Source organism: Salvelinus sp. IW2-2015, unplaced genomic scaffold (assembly GCF_002910315.2).
Source record: "Salvelinus sp. IW2-2015 unplaced genomic scaffold, ASM291031v2 Un_scaffold16331, whole genome shotgun sequence".
Taxonomy (NCBI): domain Eukaryota; kingdom Metazoa; phylum Chordata; class Actinopteri; order Salmoniformes; family Salmonidae; genus Salvelinus; species Salvelinus sp. IW2-2015.
Window position 1 is genome coordinate 298,645 of NW_019957538.1, and position 18,677 is coordinate 317,321.

At 42.6% G+C, this 18,677-nt stretch overlaps 1 long non-coding RNA gene across 1 annotated transcript in view; it reads right to left on the bottom strand.

The window, feature by feature from the left end:
* Positions 1-1,955: 1,955 nt before the first annotated feature.
* Positions 1,956-18,677, bottom strand: part of LOC139027434 (uncharacterized) — a 28,547-nt gene continuing 11,825 nt past the window's right edge. The window contains exon 3 of the long non-coding RNA XR_011479515.1: positions 1,956-2,098. This is a non-coding gene — a long non-coding RNA (uncharacterized lncRNA). The remainder of the gene's footprint in view (positions 2,099-18,677) is intronic.

Sequence of the window (18,677 nt, forward strand, 5' to 3'; positions counted from 1 at the left end):
AATTAGGTCAGAGTTCGTGTCAGCATGATGTAACTGCCTTCCAAGGCCAGAGTGCTTTAAAGGTCTCACTGAGAATTTAAATACAGACCAGAGAACGTGAGGACGTGGTCCACACGTTGAAATGGTTAAAACTACAAGACCAGAAAATGGTAAGACCCTCTGGAACTCTCGACGCGTGAAGAAGGTGAAGACGAGACCAAAACATGCACCGTCTGCACCTCTGCATGTAAAGTATTCTAGGACAATTGACCAAAGATGGGAGGGAAGAACAGATCCCTCTCACCACTGGATGGTACACCTCTGAGGTATCCATTCAAAGAACATTCTGAGACAAAGAAGCTTACAAGTAAGAAGGACATTATGACCTCTGGTTGACAACCAGAGACTTACATCGAACTACACTCCATAGTCGGGAACTACTCCCCATAGACGGATCGAGTGGTTCTCCCGAGTGTCTCTCCCGCTCTTTATCTTTCCCCACCCTCCATCATATCGGGTTAGTCCACTAGGGACTGTTTTCATTGTATTATGTTAGTAATCCATAACCTATACTGTGTGTATGTATGTGTGTTTATGTATTTCTGTGTGATTATTTAGTTAGTTAGTAAATAAATAAGTAAACCAATTTGTGTATTGCTGATTCATCACTTAAGTTAGSYTTCGTGTAGATTTACAAAGTCAACGACGTTCGGAATGAGACTGATATGAGGAAATTATTAATTGGTGAATGGTATGATGTCTATATAGTCTTGAGTTCATTCGGGAGATGGTAACTCATTAAATAAACTTTTCCCGTGGTGCCCCAAATTACTAATGAATTAATTGTTATATGATTCATTTAATAGAATAATAATTAAACATAGTAGGTAATTATTTGATGAATAGCAGTCATCACATTAACGATAGTCACGTCACGACAAGTGTATGAACATGGACACAGAGAGGGAGCGAGAGAGAGAGAGAAAAAGAGAGAGCGGGACAGAGGGATGGAGAGAGAGTGAAAGAGTGACATTGCGAGATGGACAAAGACAAAGAGAGAGAGCGAGAGAGAGAGAGAGAGAGAGAGGGGGGAAGAGAGAAAGAGAGAGATGGATAAAAATAACAATTCTCTCCTGGACCTCAGCTCTTTCCTATACCAGCCTCAGGATGTCAGGGATACATTTAATTTAGGAGATGAATGGCTTTGGTCCATCTCATTACCACAGCTCTCTGATATCATTTCACTACACCTATACCCAGATGAAGGGAATGCTCCCCTCTCTCCTAATCTCTATCCTTCTTTAATTCACTCCATCTCTTTTCTTCAGCTCTCTGTCATCGGACAGGCAGAGCAGATGTATTCAATTACAGAGGAATAGAACGCCGCACAGCATGTCCATCACTTACAGACAACGTTTGGAGTGTTGAACAGTATGGGGCCAATAAGGGAATCTTTAGTTCAATACCTCTATTATACAACAGCGGATTCAGACTGTGTTGATTTGCCAATTCTTACCTGCTGTCAGTCACACAACTAACCAATCTGATGGCGGTAGCTGATTGCTGATGCTTTTAATTAGCATTTTACCTCTGCAGGGTTTTTATTTGAAAGAAACTGTGGTATAATTGACACTGGTCAATCGGTTAAAAGCTCTTCCCTCTCCCAGCCTCAAGTTGGCTTGTTTGGAAAATCAGTCAAATTCTAGTTKATCTTTGTTTTKATTTCAACAACTTTCTCCTTGGGAGCAGGACAGAGAGAAAGAAATAAAGAGAGTGAGAGAGAATGAGAGGGACATTAAGAGAGAGAGACGGAGATGGGGAGAGAGAGACCCTAGAAACAAAATGATTTGCTTGATCCTTTCTTGCTGCAGCTCTCTGCTCCCCTGATTGCGGAGTCATTGACACATTCGTAATCTGACTGTCATGACACAAGGCGAGACCCAGATGCAGACACAGGAGGCAGATGGGTTGGAGTCACAATATTTATTGAGTTCAAAAGGTACCGAAGGGCAGGCAGAGTTCAAAAGGTACCGAAGGGCAGGCAGAATCAAGGTCAGGCGGGATGATCAGGCAGGTGAGAAAGAAGTCCAGAGTCAGGCAGGGGTCAAAACCGGGAGGACTATCAAAAAGAGAATAGCAAAAGGAGTACGTAAAAACACGCTGGTAGACTTGACTAACATACAWGACGAACTGGCACAGGGAGACAGGAAACACAGGSATAAATACACTTGGGAAATAAGAGACAGCTGGAGGGGGTGGAGACAATAATGAGGGCAGGTGAAACTAATCAGGGTGTGACACTGACAATCATCTTGGGTGCTATAGGATTTGGAAGSTGGCCCATGTGCTCCCTCTCCACAAATGGTAAAATCATTAATCAAATGGCAGCTTGGATACTTTCTAACTACTGTTTTTCTCTAGTGGTGTTAAGTTAGGTTTCCTTTATATTAAGAAAGGTGTCCCACAGGAATCGATTTTAGGTTCTGTACTCTTTACTGTCTATATAAACAATGTTGGTCTATCTGCAATTTTTTTTCTTCATACACCTGTATGCAGATGACACTGTTGTGTATGCATGGTTGACCAAGCTCTTTTTGGAGCTTCAGTATGCTTTCATTGCTTTGCAGAAAGCCTTTGCTGAACTGAAAATGTATCTGATGAATTATACATATGTATATTGGATGGTGCCCTCATTGATCGTGGCCCCAATTATAAATATCTGGGCATCTGGATTGACAAAAAACTCTTTCAAAAATAATGTTGATTAGTTAAGAAATTAATAATTAAAATGGGCTTATTTTACAGGAATAGGTCACACCTTTCATTAAATAGCAGAAAAKAAATWATTCAGTCGACATTCATACCGGTTATAGACTATGGGGGTATTGTCTATATGAATGCAACTGCCACTGTATTGAAGCCATTAGACACACTARGCTTTATTACGGATGATAGATTCAGTACACATCACTGCATTCTGCATCGGATAGTAGTCTGGCCTTCTTTGAAATTTCATAGATCGATGCATTGCACTCTTTTTGTTTATAAAGCCTTCCTGCATAAACTTCCGGCGTACCTTACTTCATTGTTAACTTATAGACATACGAGACCCGGTCTCAGGGATGGTTAACTCTGGATATTGCTTCAATCTCCACTGAGTTACGTGAGTTAAATGTCACCCTTACTTGTGTTATAATCTCCAAAGCTCTCTAAAACTGATATAGAACCTTTTTACTGAAGAATATCTTTGTTTTTTTAAGAATTGCATGAAATGAGTCATAACATTTCAACATTTTCTTTACGCGCCATGGCAAAATCTGTAGAGCTGAACTAAAAAAAACMAAATGTTTATCGCTGCTGTCAAGATGGGGACAGCAAGAAAATGTCACTTAGGGCCCCCCAAAAGGCTAAGGCTCTGACTGCATGTGTAGGTACAGTATGGATGAGGGTATGCAGAACCGTGAGTCACCGTCGCCCCTCAAGATGACTTCAGATTTTCTGTGGCCCCCACCCCCACCAAAGTTGCCCATCCCTGGTCRACACGAATAGAAAAACAAACAGGTCTATTTGATATTTATTTTTAAATTCTGAAATGGACCCCMCTTCCCTATATTTTAGTGCACTACTTTTGGGTCTGGTCTTAAGGAATGGGGCACTCTTTCTGACTCATTCTATGACCTACTGATGGAAAACAAGATAACAGTATTGATGTTTCCAGTGGTCAGTAGCTGGTCATTGAGACAGTGTTTGTATTGCCTGGCATCTCTGTGTGTGAGAATGTTAACGGGGTTATTCCAGGAGACAGGGGGAGAGAATGAGTTTGGGACGAGTCCCATTTGCGGCGCATCATTACCCTCGCACTCAGATAGTGATCTACAGTATACATCTTTAAAGTGATCTCTAATGTCACGTAGATCACACGATTGCGCTCTTTTTGTTGACAAAGTCCTGCTCCACAAGCTTCCCATTTACCTAGCTTCACCGTTAAGATTAGTTGTCAAACCCACTCACARGYTTGGTTCACTCTGGAGACTCCTTTGGTGTCTACAGATGTAAGTAAATCAGCCGTTAGGYTGCCAGAGAGAGTATTTTTTAGAATCATCTCTAAAATATGTTTTATTTAACCTTTATTTAACTTAATGTGGGTTTATCTATACCTGCCTATTSATGTGTTCGTTTTGRATTGTGCAGGGCTCATTTGCAAAAGAGACCTTAGTTTCAATATGATTTCCCTGTTGAAACAAAGGTAAATAAAACAATAATAATAATAATAATAAATACAACTGGCTCAGAGAGAGAACAGACCTAGAACTCTGGCACCTAGAACAACAAACCTAGGACATGAACACGACTAGAACATAAACGGTCCTAGAACATGAATAGATCTAGAACCTGAACATGTGACTCCTAGGAAAGGAGAAGGTGCACGGGAGATTGATGATCGTAGGTGGACCCTTCTGAGGGAAGAGTAGAAGGGGAAACAAGATGATGGAGTTGACCGTATGCTACAAGATGATCTTGTAGCATATGTAATAGAAGAAGCAATAGGTGGCCGTGGCTGCATGGTGGGAGGAGGTACAGTGGAAGCAGAGTGTATTTCTCTAAAGCCTCAGTCAATGGCCACGTTTACATTAACACAGTATTCCAGAAAGTAGCTCATATCCCSCTTAAGGTGTWATTCGGGAAAAGCTGTTTACATGCAACTTTAATATCCCGCTCATTAGTATCCCTGTATCCATGAAATCCCTCATTGAAGTATACTGTATGGGTTAAATGGAATAGTAACTGAAATATGGACACGGAATATTAACTCCTGCAGAATTATGCATTTCTTGCAGTGAACTTATACAGCAAATGTTAATTTTGTCTCTGGAAAAGGAGTGGATGAAAATGATATCTTTCAGCATCTRTTGAGATAATGCGAATGCGCGTGTAATGTGTTATCTTTGACACTGCTATGCAAGCAGACAGTATTTCAACCACATAKAATATGTACCCAAGAAGAACTGAAGTCGTATCAGAAATGTGTTTCGTTGTTTTCTCAGCTTTCCATTTCCTTAAAACCATGACATTTTGCACAGGACCAATCTTTCCACTGTTTTGGAGTGATTGCATTTTCTCCCCGGTCCCTAAATGAAACAGAAAACTTTACCGGTGTTAACTAGATTACTAATGCATTCATTCTATCGATGTAAGGCATTATTCTGGTGAGCACTACTTTATTTAGTGTTCTGGGGCAACAAGTTATGACAGAAGAGAAGTTGCATGTATCAAACTATATGGCCTACCAAATGTCGGAAATTACAAGCAGAATCTTTTCTAAATTAGGGGTGAAAAAAGCCAGTATTAAATTATAGTAAATTAATTATAGTTTGTGAAATTATGATGGAATTATTATGGTGGATCGAACTGCACAGGAAGTGCACTTTTTGAAGTGATTTGTTTGACAATCAGATGAAAACATCCTCACACAACACCCATGATATGTGAAACTGAGCCTGCGCAGACCGTAAAAACAACAGGAAATGGGGCAAGATGTTTACATGCCACAGTATCCCATTTTAGACCACCATATCCCAGGCATCTTATCTGGGTTTCTCATAACTGGGTTAATGTAAACGGGATATGATGTTTATATGCGTCAACTCAAAAAACAGAATAGTTGAGTATCCTGAATAATGTAAACGTGGTCAGTGAAGTTATTAGCTGTACAAATATCCTCTCCCCAAACTTTGACTTTGAATCTCAATCAACATCAACTCTCAGCTCAAACTAAAACATTTTTAGATCACTCTACAAACGAAACAGGCACAGCAAGACAACTGAAAGCCGTGTTCCTTCTTTCTCCTGTTTCTTCCATCTTGTTGTGAATAAACATKATTTCCCTTCATGTTTCTTTCTTATGCGTTCCCTCCTCCAATTTGCCACATCCTCAGTCTTTTTAGTGTTCAACCGAGCATATGACTTGAATAACTAGAAAACAAATGATCGCTCAGGAGAMAGAGCGAGAGCGAGAGAGAGAGAGCGAGAGAAAGAGAGAGAGAGAATATTCTGAGTCATGCTCAGGCTAATTGGGAACCCTTCATGGCTGAGGCCTCTGTCTTTGATCAGGTCCTCTGGTAAATATACCAGCATCCTCAGAGAYAGGAAAGGAGGGTGAGAGAGAGATAGAGAAAGAATGGAGAACAGTATTTAGAGCATATGCACGCTTAGAAAGTGCAGCAGTTAGCCTAGCGGCTAAGAGCATTGAGCCAGTAACTGAAAGGTCGCTGGGTCGAAAGGTCCGTTCTGAAAGGTCCGTTCCGCCCTTGAGAAAGGCAGTTAACCCCCAATAACAACTGCTCCCCGGGCGCCGATGACGTTGTTTAAGGCAGCCCCCCGGACCTCTCTAATTCATGGGGGTTGGCTTAAACACATTTCAGTTGAATGCTTTCAGGTATGCAACTGACTAGGTAACCCCTTTCCCATGTGTAAGAGTGAGACCTCTCGCCTCAACCAGCCAAATGTGGCTCAGTGGGACATCTGCCTTCGTTATCCTCCAAACAACAACACTTCCATCATTACGGTGCCGCGGAGCTGCTTGTTTACCTTGTAATCATTGCTGTGCTATGAAGAGAGACAGATCAATAAATGTGTACCAGCAGAAACAAAGTCCTAAAAGGAGATCAATGTTTCATCTGTGATACTACTACTATAATGGGCCAAGGATGGTTGGATTTTATTGCTCACTAATGAGGGTTCAGAGAAGGAGCAGAGAGATGTGGCGATGTTACTTATATACCGAACACAGCCTAGCCTACTCTCGAATGTTTAAAAAGACACAAAGAACAGAGGAGATTAAGAATTGAAGTTACAGTAGTGTCTCTAATTCAATAAGAGCTATGCAAAACAAAACGTGCTACTTACATACTGAACATAGCCTACTCTCTAATGTAGTGGCGTCTCTTGAATGAAACATATGTTCGAAAACCAAATCAGCMCTGGCTTGTGTAATGGTGTATGTGTTGGTTGGGTCTGAACATAACAGAGGTTGGTGATACTATAAATATGTTACTCTCTCCACCTCCCAAAGACCTACTTAGTATTCACAATGAAAAACAGTCTCCCTTTGTGTATTCAGGGCCAGATAGCATCCAGGAAACCACAACAAGACATCAGTAACAACACGCACACACACACACACACAGCCTTTCTCTGCAAACTTGCCCATGTCAGCAGAGAGTTGTCAGTGTGAGATTGCTGGGGAAGGACAGAATAAGAGGGGGGGAAAAGGAGGAGTGGAAATGAGAGGTATAGGGGTAGGGGGGGGACACTAGGGGCTCATCAGCTCTGTCTTTTACAGCAGGCAAGCAGTTTAAAACGCACACACCTTCCTCTGCTTTCTCGACCTCCTACATTTCAGCATACATTGGTGATAGCCTGAGACCAGTGAGCTCTTTGATCAATGCTATGTTTTCTAAATGGTCTGAAGGATGCTTGCTCATGTCACCCGTTTCGTTATGCAGATGATTTGGCACTTCTGGTGTTTCCCAAAAACCAAACCACACTGGAGAGTATACTGAGTGCGAAGCTCACTAAACGTCATTGCATGGCTCATAGACAACGAGTTATCTCTGCACCTCAGGGTACAGCTAGCAGGATAGGTACTCACAGCCAAAACAGCAGTTAAATACTTGTACACTAGATGTACAGTAGATGGCAACTTGAGCAACCTGGGGGAAAATGGCCGCTAAGGTACTAGATGAGGTCACTGCCAGGACCAAGCTCTTGGCTAGGAATTCTAAGCTGTTGGGCAAAGATTCAAAGAAAGTGCCAGCTAATGCGCTAATCCAATGTCATTTTGACTATGCTAGCACTTCCTGGTTTGAAGGCTTAACTAATCTACTAAAAAGCAAGTTTCAGAGGGGTATACTAAATCAAATCAAGTCAAATTGTATTGGTCACATAGACATATTTAGCAGATGTTGTTGCGGGTGTAGCGAAATGCTTGTGTTCCTCGCTCCAACAGTGCAGTAGTATCTAACAATTCACAACAATGGGGCCTCCCGAGTGGCGCAGTGTTCTAAGGCACTGCATCGTAGTGCTAGAGATCATGGTTCGAGTCAAGGCTCTGTTGCAGCTGGCCGCGACCGGGAGACCCATGAGGCGGCGCACAATTGGCCCAGCGTCATCCGGGTTAGGGGAGAGGTTGGCTAGCAGGGATGTTCTTGTCCCATCGCGCTCTAGTGACTCCTGTGACAGGCCGGGTGCATTGCCGCTGACATGGTCGCCAGGTGTACGGTGTTTCCTCCGACATGTTGGTGTGACTGAGTTCTGGGTTATGCGGGTCCTGGGTTATGTGTCAAGAAGCAGTGAGGCTTGGCTGGGTTGTGTTTCGGAGGACGCACGGCTCTCGACATTTCCCTCTCCTGAGTCCCTACGGGAGTTGAAGCAATGGGACAAGACTGTAACTACCAATTGGATACCACGAAAAAGGGGTAAAATCTAAATATTTTTCGAATAAAAATTCACAACAGTAGACATGTCCGCGATGTGGCTGGTTTTCCCTTTGCAGTCCTTGATTGTCTGTAGACCCTGCCACATACAAAATAGGATCAATGAGTTCGCCAACTAGCTGATAAACAACCAGAAATAACCACACATTTTCTGGTTCATTAAGAAAGCTAAACTCAGATATTTGTTGTGGTTGTTAACTCAACTAGATKATTTCCATTTCAAGCTTATCTTTCTTAAAAATAAAAGTTACGTAAGAATATTTAGACACGTTAGCTGGCTAACTCATTGAACCTGCTTCGTAGTATACCCCTCAGATAGCCCAGATCAAGCTGATTAGGGTGGCGTTGAATCTCATGTACTCATATTGGTAGGAGTCCGTTTTTAATCCATGGGGCAGCTCCTAGGTATTTGTCTGACTACTTTCCCCATGTTAGAAATTCACACAACCGCAACACTAGAGCTAGGATAGCTAATGTGAGTGAGTATAGATTCAGAAGCCTGACAGGGAATGGTATTTGTTTATATTCAGGAGCCTCTGAGTGGAATAGTCTGCCTCTGTCAAAACAATTCCCACTCTGAGTAGCTTTAGAAAGGAGGGTGAAATCCTGTTTAATGGATAGTGTGCCTCTGTGAGCAATCCCTTCTAGCCCATTGATGATGACCAAATTGTGTTCCTTTGTGGATAGTATGTATATGTTGTTGTGTTTTTATGTCATTATATAACAAAATTGACCTGCCATTTTCTGTTTTTTTTGTACTGCCACACATGCCAAATGCTATTGTGGACGAGGACCACAATGGAAATAAGTTGTGGACGTTTTTGTATTTTTCCTCTATGATTCTGAATCAAGTGCATACTTTTGTAATGTGTACCTTGTTTAAAATGATCAAATAAACGAAACACCACACACGTGCCCACCGTGAACCCACAACCTAGGAAGAGTGGTGGGCTAGACAGATACAGTGTTTCACACACAGTACCTTTGGAAAGTATTCAGACCCCTTGACTTTTCTCACATTTTGTTGAGTTACAGCCTATTTCTGAAATTGTTTCAATTCTTTGGTTTTTCTTTATCTATCAACACACAATATCCCATACTGACAAAGAACAGTCTTTAATTATTTATTTTTTGCTAATTTATAGAATTTTTTTAACTGAAATATCACATTTACATAAGTATTCAGACTTGAGTAGGACGCTATACAAGCTTGGCACACCTGTATTTGGGGAGTTTCTCCCATTCTTCTCTGAAGATCCTTTCCAGCTATGTCAGGATATATGGTGAGAGTTGCACAGCTATTTTCAGGTCTCTCCAGTGATATTTGACCAAGAAGGAGAGTGATGGAGTGCTGTATCAGATGACCTGTTCTCCACAATCACCCGACCTCAACCCAATTGAGATGGTTTGGGATGAGTTGGACCGCGGAGTGAACTACTTTGAAGAATCTAAAACATTTTTGGGTTACTACAGGATTCCATATGTGTTATTTCGTAGTTTTGATGTTTTCACTGTTATTCTACGGTGTAGAACATAGTATAAATAAAGAAAAACCCTTGAATGAGTTGATGTGTCCAAACTTTTGACTGGTATTGTATATCTCTGCAGATGATCTGTCTATCTGGCCAAAGTCACTGATACAGGTCCCCCCCCACCCTCTGATGGTATGTTTGGATAACTTGTTATTTTGTATAGAGAAACCTGCATTCAAATAAAGGTCTCATCTATCAAATTACTACAGACGGATTTAGGTGATTTTTGCTTGAGAAAAAAAAGGAAATAAATCCATATTGATACAGAAACATGATTTCGATTTACTAAGAACAATTTAAACATTGGGTTTAAACAAACCTGGGTCGTTGGCGTGAAAAGCAAACATACCATGCATCGTGCCAATTGGGTTAACCCAATTGGTGGGAATTGGAACATGGCTTACAGTATATAGAGAGGACTGATACACTGCTCTCTCTGAACGGTAAGGCACGTCCTCATGGCCCCCCTCACACATCCGGCCGTGCGTGCCGATGGCCTCGTGCTGTCATCCCACTTCTAACACCCATTTGGTGGGAATTGTAACGTGGCTCATATAGCAAGATTCCTTTTAGTATGGGGCAATATTGAATAAAATAATTCACTTTAAGCTTTCATGGTGACACATGTTACAAGAGGAACCAAAAAAAACAACTCTACGTTAAACTGAACCCATTGAATTAATCCCGTTTGACTTGAACAATGATCGAATCTGTTATTGGTGCTCCTCAGAGAGGCTCAGTGAGAGGTTCCTACTTGAAATGAATCTACAGCCTCCCTCACTGACGGGCGATTAACGAACTGAGGAGATGAGTATTGAGGATACCGTGACAGTCTATTCTTCTCCAACAACCTGAAATAGTCACACAGAAGGCCTATCTTCTACCTAACAATGGGAGACTCCCTACAGGGATGGAGCYCAGCGGGGAGGTTTGAACACAAAAGATGGATGAACTAACCAGTAATAAAATGTCTATTCTGTCTCCATACTTACATTTATGCTTATCTTCAAGTCATAAAAGCTTGGTTGAACAACTATTTCTCCCGTCGAGAGGTGCCATTCAGCATTCAGAACCCACGCTCAAAATGATACACTTTCACCTCGGAAACGATGGASCTCGAAAGATAGAGAGACAATGGTGGGCGGGTGGGTGGATAGAGGGAGGAACAGTGGGATGTGGAGACGAAGGGACATAGGGAAAGATTAATTATGGTTGCGAGTGCCGTCTGCCGTTGCCCCATTCACCAGCGGGAGCCTTCCTGCTTACTGTCATGGCTACAATGGAATTCTCCCATGGGCGCAAATGGAATCTTTGCTGCTACTTCTCGGAAAACCAACAATGATTGCTGCAGCGTTATCAGAACAGTGGCATTTCTCATCCAAGCCTCCATCTTTTCAATTATGATATGATTAAAATGCATTTCCAGAGTGGGTTTTTCAAAGGCTCATATTCAACAGAGAACAGTTGGGCCCAAGCCTGTATCATTTAAGGCAAACTCAAGACATTCCTATTATGGAGAAAAATCKTAAGAAATGGTTAGAAACCACCTATGATACTTCAGGCCGAATTTCTCTGTGGTAATTTGGTAGCAACATTGTTAATCTGTATTGTTATGTAAATGTCATTCCWAGATGAACAGCCTGGAAAAGTATTGAAACGAGACAGAAACCGGTGAAATTGTAGATTGGCTACAGAATCGCTCTCCAACAACAGTTGTGATTCTGTTCCAAAAGTCTGCCCACTGACAACCAGTCCCCAGCTATCATATCCCTCTATTCATCCCTCTATCCCTCTTTTCATCCCTCCGTATCCCTCTCTTAATCCGTAGATAACAGGATTCCCAATGATCACAGGCCTTAATGATTTTCTAATCTCCCATGCTCGACACGGGGATGGAAAATTTGCCAATTTTGCTCTTTGCCAAATCCTCCCAATCCATTCACGGAATGCCCTTTTTAGCTTTTGTGTTTAATATGATTTTTGTTTGGGTTGACATGGTGACCCAGAGCCTCATCTAAAAGGTCAGCTATTGTAAGGGATGGGATGAGATATCTCATGAAGTCTCGGTCATGACAAGAGTTTAAATGTCACAACTTGAGTGTGTGTGTGGGGGGGGGGTTGGGGGCTGTGTGTGTGTGTGTGTTTGTGTGTGTGTGTGTGCGTGCGTGCGTGCTTGCATGCCTACTCGTGTGCGTCTGTGTTTGTGTGTGTGAGATCCACTGCTGACTACACACACATCCTTAGCAGACATCTGCATGGCCTCAGCTGAGTCACGCATGGCAGGACAATCGAGTTCAGACATAATCTAAAAACTTTCAAACAGAACCAAATCCTTTCACTGTGCCTCTGGGGCATTCTGTTCAAACTATTTCCGACAAACGACATTTGTTTGGCCCAGCTAGCCAACCGCTTACATGAAAGCAAAAAAGACACATAACAAGTCACATCGTACGTTTAAGATGTGCATTAGAGCCCCAGTGACATCAGCAGTCTCCTCATTATCCTACATCTCCACCCAGGGCAGGACCATCTGTCTCCATGGTCACCCAGAGGGCGAGGACAGAAGCAGGACAGGACCCATTTAGAGCCACTAGCTTTGGACCACAGAGCCAAGAATAGCACAGGGAGAGAGGTGGAGAGAAACACAGAGAGAGGAGAGAGGGAGGGGGGTTYGGATGGAATGAGGTCAACACATCATATACTGCATTACCATGGTTTTTGAAAGAGAAGGAGAGGAGGAAGAGAGAACAAGAGGGAGAGAATGAGTATTATGATAGATATAATGAGCATTGTACCAGATACAGTGGAGCAGCATTCACTGCGCTACTTCCATCATTTATAGAACTGAAATTCACAACCTCACTCCTATCAACAATGACAAACCACCGGGGTCTAACAACTTGGATGGAAAATGACTGAGGATAATTGCGGACGATATTGCCCCTCCATATCTTCAATTTAAGCCAACTAGAAAGTGTGTGCCCTCAGGCCTGGAGGGAAGCAAAAGTCATTCACCTACCTAAGGATAGTAAAGCCCCCTTTACTGGCTCAAATYGCCGACCAAGCCTGTTACCAACCCTTTGTAAACTTTTTTTAATTAAATGTATTTTTACAGTAAACAAATTGACAACAGACTTTCACCACACTTATAGGGAAGGACATGCAACAAGCACAGCACTTACACAAATGACTGTTGATTGCTGAGAGAAATTGATGATAKKAWTTTTTMGGGGGCTGTCTTGTTAGACTTCAGTGCGGCTTTTGACATTATCGATCATAGTCTGTTGCTGTCACGCCCTGAACATAGTAAGCTGTTTTTTTGTTTTTTCTCTGTGTTGGTTGGGGCGTGATGGTGACTTGGGTGGGTTATCTAGGTGTATTTGTATGTCTATGGTGGCCTGATATGGTTCCCAATCAGAGGCAGCTGTTTTTGTTGTTTTGTTCAGTGTTTCATTCATTAAAAGAGTATGTACGCATACCATGCTGCGCCTTGGTCCGTTCCTTACGACGATAGTGACAGAAGATCCGACCAAAAATGGACCAAGCAGCGTGTCCTGGAGATAATGGCATCCTGGTCGATAGAGGAGATTAGGGAGAGAACATCTTGGAGTTGGGACGACAATATAGCAGGAGAGAAGAGACTGCCATGGAGGCAGGTGGAAGCAGCGAAGGAGGGACAGCGACGAAGTGGGGAGGTAGGCCACAGAAACCCCAATAATTTAATTTGGGGGGGTACATGGAGGAGTTGGCGGAGCCAAGGAGTGAACCAGAGCCAGTCTGGGAGAAGAAGGAGAATTCGGAGGAGAGAGAAATGGGGGAGTTGTTGAGTTGGTGGAGGACGCACGGATTTGGAATAAAGGAGCGTGTTGTCAGTTTGGTGCCACCTGAATAAGCTCCCCGTACTCGTCCTGAAACGTGTGTTAAAGTTCCGGAACAATTGATGCCGGCTATACACACCAGGTCTCCAGTATACCTTCACAACCCAGTGTGTCCTGTGCCKACTACTCACACTCTCCCTCAAGTGCGCTTTCCCAGTCAGGTGTGTCCTGTTCCTGCTCCTCMCKCTCTCCCTCAAGTGCGTGTCCCCAGTCATGTCCGTCCTGTTCCTCTTCCCTYCACTCGCCCTGAGGTGCGTGTCATCAGCCCGGTTGCCACCTGTACCGGTCCCACGCTTCATGCCTCCAGTGCGCCTCCACAGTCCAGAGCTTCCGGCGACAGTTCCCAGTGCAGAGCTTCCGGCGACAGTTCCTAGTCCGGAGCTTCCGGTGACGTTTCACAGACCCGAACCTCCTCCGACGGTCCCCGGTCCGGAGACTCCTGCGACGGTCCCCGGTCCGGAGCCTCCAGCGACGGTCCCCGGTCCGGAGCCTCCTGCGACGATCCACGGTCCGGTTTCTCCGGCGACGACCCACGTTCCAGAGTTTCCGGCGATGCGCCCCACACCGGAGCCGCCCCCGACGCCCTGCGTCATCCATCCTAGATGCCCAACCGGACCCTCCCCTAAAGAGTCAGGTTTTGCGGTCGGAGTCCGCACCTTTGGGGGGGGGGGTACTGTCACGCCCTGAACATTGTTTGAGTGCATGTAGTTTGCACGATGAAGCTTTTCGTTCGTTGTATTGTTTATTGTTTTTTCTTGGTGGAACATTGAAATAAAATAATGTATGACTACCACGCTGCACCTTGGTCTCCTTCCGACGACAAACGTTGCTGGAAAAATGTGTTATGGCTTTATACTGCCTGCTATATTGTGGATAAAGAGTTACCTGTCTAACAGACAACAAAGGGTGTTCTTTACCTTTCACGAGCCTCTACCCCGGATCCGGAGCACCCCCCACACCCCCCACTACTTAGCATATTGCCTAGCATAGCTTCAAAAGTAATAGTAGCATCTAAATATATTAAATCACAAGTCCAAGACACCATGAAAGATCAGATCTTGTGAATAAAGCCACCATTTCAGATTTTTTAAAATGTTTTACAGGGAAGAAAAAATATGTAATCTATTAGCTAAACACGTTAGCAAATATACACACTATTCTAACTCATCAGTTTCTATCTTCCAGTGTGCTATCACCAATTCGGCTCAACTAAGATATTGATATCCACTAACCGAAGAAAAACCTCTTCAGATGACAGTCTGATAACATATTCAAGGTATAGGATAGTTTTGTTTAGAAAAAAGTGCATATTTCAGGTGAAATCACAGTTTACAATTGCACCCACCATCACAAATCGACTAGAATTACTAGATAGACGCGTGTATGACCAATTTACTCATCATAAAAACATTTATAAAATAGACAAAGCATAGCAATGAAGACCCAGTTCTTGTGATTTCAGACCATATTTCAGATTTTCTAAGCGTTTTACAGCGAAAACACAATAAATCGATAAGTTAGCTACCACATGAACAAACGTTACCAGAGCACTGATTCCAGCCAAAGAGCGCTATAACGTATCACCGCCAAAATATATTAATTTTTTCACTAACTTCTCAGAATTCTTCCGATGACACTCCTGTAACATCATTTTACAATATACATAACAGTTTGTTCGAAAAGGTGCATATTAGCCATCAAAACCGTGGTTACACATAAAAATCACTAGGAATCAAGCCTCAATATGTCTGGTACGATCATTATCAGAGTGATCTAGTTTAATTGAAAGCTAATCATATACTTGACTAAAAAATACAGGGTGACAGCAATTGAAAGACAAATTAGTCTTAATGAACGCGGATTTACATTTTTAAAATTATCCTTATTTTCAATACAGGGTTGGCCAGTGAAGCTATACCAAACAAAATGGCGATATGCGTTTAAAATTTTTCGACAGAAACACGGTTTATCATATTAAATATTGCTTACTTTGAGCTGTTCTTCCATCATATTCTTGGGCAATGTATCCTTTCTATGTTATACGTCTTTTGGTCGATAGATGTCTCTGTCCTTCGAAATGTCCACACACCAACGACCGACTCCCTAAAACGTGTACAATTCTCAGACGCAAACAAAGAAATTCCTCAAAATCGCACTAAACGGATATAAATTGATATAAAACGGCTCAAATTAACTACATTATGATGTTTTTAACAACTATAAAGACGTGAAAACATGACCGGAAGAAATATTCTGCTAGAGTATGAAACGATTGGAACGAGGCAGGCTCATGGCCTTCACGCTTGAGGCGCAAGTTGAGAAAGGACGGTCTCTGTACTTTGTGATCATTATATATGGCTGTTTTGAGAGCATACCCATCGACTTCATTGAAAACGTGATGACGTACAGACACCCAGAGGAAGACGTAGGCAAGTGTCGGTTTCTTCATAGCATTCACTGTGGCCTTATAACAGACCCAGATCAGAGGTAAAAATTCTGAAATCTGAACCCTGTCATGAAAAGTGCTGTAGAAATTGTTCTGTACCACTCAGAGCAAAATTCCAACTTCTATAGACTAGAAGGTGTTTTCTATCCATAATAACAATAATATGCATATTGTACGATCAAGAATTTGCACGAGGCAGTTTATTTGAGACACAAATATGCTAATGCGGAACAGCACCCTAAAGTTGCAAGAAGTTAATGGAAGAATCTCCAACAAAATCCAGGTAGAATCAGGAATTCCCAGGCAGCTGTCTAGGCCACTTACTTTTTTCAATCTTTACTAACAACATGCTACTGGCCAGTGTGTCTATGTATGTGGATGACTCAACACTATACACGTCAGATACCACAACGACTGAAATAACTGCAACACTTAACAAAGAGCTGCAGTTAGTTTCAGAATGGATGGCAAGGAATAAGTTAGTCCTAAATATTTCAAAACAAATCATTCACTAAATCCTAAACCTTAACTAAATCTTGTAATGAATAATGTGGAATTGAGCAATGTTAACTTCTTGCACTATAGGGGGTGCTGTTTCGCATTAGCATAATTTGCTCAACAGATATAACGGCTTCCTAATCAATTCTTGCTCGTACAATATGCATATTATTGTTATTATTGGATAGAAAACACTCTCTAGTTTCTATAGCCATTGGAATTTTGTCTCTGAGTGGTACAAACTCAATCTACAGCACTTTTCATGATAGGGAGTCAGATTTTCAGAACCATCTTGGCCCTGATCTGGAGTCAGTTTAAAGGTCCTGTAAATGCTATGGAGAACAGACACTTCTTACGTCTTCCCCTGGATGTCAGTACGTGATGACGCTTTGAATGGAGTCGATTGCGCAATCAGGGGCTGCATAAAAGAGCAAATACCGGAAGTAGCATCCCTTTGCTGCCTGCGCCTTGCGCACGGAGGACGTCGGACTCGCCTCCTTCCAAGCTTTTGTTTAGCCAGTAATATTTCTCTGGTCATGTTTTTACTCGTTAGAGGTGTTAAAAACATCATAAGGTAGTTAATTTWAACCGTTTTATAGCAATTTATATCCGTTTAGTGCGATTTTGAGCCATTTATTTCTGAGACACTTTGAACCGCTGGGCACGTTTCCAGTTCATGCCGAACGTTAGTGGGCATTTCCACATGGCAAGAGATCCCGGATCCGGGGTTGAGGCTCGTTAGAGGTTAAGAGACTAAACTGCTTGGAGTAACCCTGGTTTGAAAACTGTCATGGTCAAAACATATTGATACAACAGTAGCTAGGATGGGGAGAAGTCTGTCCATAATAAAGCACTGCTTTGCATTCTTAACAGCACTATCAACAAGGCAGGTCCTACAGGCCCTAGTTTTGTCATACCTGGACTACTGTTCAGTCGTGTGGTCAGCTGCCACAAAGAGGGACTTAGGAAAATTGCAATTGGCTCAGAACAGGGAAGCACTGCTGGTCCTTGGATGGACAGTGGCTTGCGAAAGTATTCACACCCTTGGCATTTTTCCTATTTTGTTGCCTTATAACCTGGAATTAAAATAGATTTTTGGGGTGTTCGTATCATTTGATTTACACAACATGTTGACCTTCTCAAATGGATTGAGGTCTGTGCTTTGACTAGACCATTTCAAGACATTTAAATGTTTCCCCTTAAACCACTCGAGTGTTGCTTTAGCAGTATGCTTAGGGTCATTGTCCTGCTGGAAGGTGAACCTCCGTCCCAGTCTCAAATCTCTGGAAGACTGAAACAGTGTTCCCTCAAGAATTTCCCTGTATTTAGCGCCATCCATCATTCCTTCAATTCTGACCAGTTTCCCAGTCCCTGCCAATGAAAAACATTCCCACAGCATGATACTGCCACCACCAGGCTTCACTGTGGGGATGGTGTTCTCGGGGCGATGAGAGTTGTTGGGTTTGCGCAAGATATAGCATTTTCCTTGATGGCCAAAAAGCTCCATTTTAGTCTCATCTGACCAGAGTACTTTCTTCCATATGTTTGGGGAGTCTCCSACATGCCTTTTGGCGAACACCAAATGTGTTTTCTTATTTTTTTCTTTAAGCAATGGCTTTTTTCTGGCCACTCTTCCGTAAAGCCCAGCTCTGTGGAGTGTATGGCTTAAAGTTGTCCTATGGACAGATACTCCAATCTCCGCTGTGGAGCTTTGCAGCTCCTTCAGGGTTATCTTTGGTCTCTTTGTTGCATCTCTGATTAATGCCCTTCTTGCCTGGTCCATGAGTTTTGGTAGGCGGCCCTCTCTTGGCAGGTTTGCTGTGGTGCCATATCCTTTCCATTTTTTAAT